The 1,713-nt window shown below is 43.4% G+C and overlaps 1 protein-coding gene across 1 annotated transcript in view; it reads right to left on the bottom strand.

Moving 5' to 3' along the window:
• The window catches only part of rptor (regulatory associated protein of MTOR, complex 1), a 362,931-nt gene that overhangs the window by 291,047 nt on the left and 70,171 nt on the right, over positions 1-1,713 (bottom strand). The gene's annotated exons all lie outside the window — the stretch shown is intronic.

The following is a 1,713-nucleotide window of genomic DNA, read 5'->3' on the forward strand; positions in this document are numbered from 1 at the left end:
TGGCCTGCTGTGTTCATCCAGCTCTACACCTTGCTATCTCAGATTCTCCAGCATCTGCAGTTCCTACTATCTCTAATACACCGCTGTTGGGGATCGTGCTTCTAAGTACTATCGCTTATAAATCAGACGTTTATAAATCAGGGACCCCTTGTAACCGACTGATGTGATCTATCCACAAATGCCATAGCTGGCAATAAACAAAGCAGCCCCTATTCAAACCCAGTTTTAACAACTGTTCATATTAAAAAGGTATTACTGAAGCTTGTCTTAATTGGTCACTGCATTGAGTATAGGAGTTGGGAGCTCATGTTGCGGCTGTACAGGACATCAGTGAGGCCAATTTTTGAATACTGCATTCAGTTCTGGTCTCTCTGCTATTGGAAAGATGTTGCAAAATTTGAAAAGGTTCAGAAAAGATTTACAAGGATGTTGCCAGACTTAGATGGTTTGAGCTATAGGGAGAGGCTGAATAGACTGGAATAACAAGGTGTACAGCTGGATGAACACAGCGGGCCAAGCAGCATCAGAGGAGCAGGAAGGCTGATGTTTCGGGCCAAGACCCTTCTTCAGAAATTGGGGCTATTTTCCCTGGGGCGTCAGAGGCTGAGGGATGACCTTACAGAGGTTTATATAATCATGAGGGGCATGGATGGGGTGTATAGCCAAAGCTTTTTTCCGAGGGTTGGGGAGTCCAAAACTGGATTGCACAGGTTTAAGGTGAGAGGAGAAAGATGTAAAAAGGGACTCTAGCGGCAACCTTTTCCACAGACCATGGTGTGTGTATGGAACAAGCAGCCAGAGGAAGTAGTGGAGGCTGGTATAATTACAACATTTAAAAGACATCTGGATGGGTACATGAATACGAAGAGATATGGACCAAATCCTGGCAAATGGGACTAGAGCAGTTCAGGATATCTGGTTGGCATGGACGAGTGGACCAAAGGGTCTGTTTCCATACTCTATGACTCTGTAATGAGCCTTGGAAAATTCAAGGCTTCACTTCAGGTATATGATTGCCCAATCTAGTATCAGAGGAAAAAAGAAAGAAAAAATCTCAATTTATCTCCATTAGGATTTGGAATATCTAAAGACAATACGTAATTCCTGCAGAGATAGCAAGAACTGCCGATGCCAAGCAGAGATAAAGGTTCTAGCGACGTTTTTATGACCAAGCATGAAAGCAAGGTCAACCCTAAATACCATGCAATAGGTTGGAGGGCATGTTAAGTGCAATCCACTCCCATCCAGCTCAGGAAAATCAAAGATGCAACTGTGTTGACTAAATCCATGAGGTCAGGTGCAAAAACCAAAAGTCCAAACTATTGGGACCAAGAATCCAAGAGAAAGGGCCTCACTTGGAAGCAGAGCTTTTGGAGTCGAGAGAGAAAACAAGCTGCAAGAAATTATGATTGAAGCTCTGTGTGCCAACAACAGTCCCAGAAGTGGCACTTTTGGCAGTTACAGGGGCAGTGCTCGGTGGTGTTAATTGATCACATCAGAAGTAGTCTACCAATAGGAGAAGACCCCATACCTTCAAGCAACCAGACTTGGCTAATTTTGAGCAATTCTCTGACTCAATCACTTCTGATAATCATGCTGATCAGGAATGAAGAAGTTCTGATTAGAAGCATGTTTATTTCATGCACTCAGTTGGAGCAAACACTTCAGTAGTTTCTGATCCAGATTCTGATGGACCTCTTATTCTGAATCACC

This window comes from Rhincodon typus, chromosome 23, assembly GCF_021869965.1.
Source record: "Rhincodon typus isolate 14 chromosome 23, sRhiTyp1.1, whole genome shotgun sequence".
NCBI lineage: Eukaryota > Metazoa > Chordata > Chondrichthyes > Orectolobiformes > Rhincodontidae > Rhincodon > Rhincodon typus.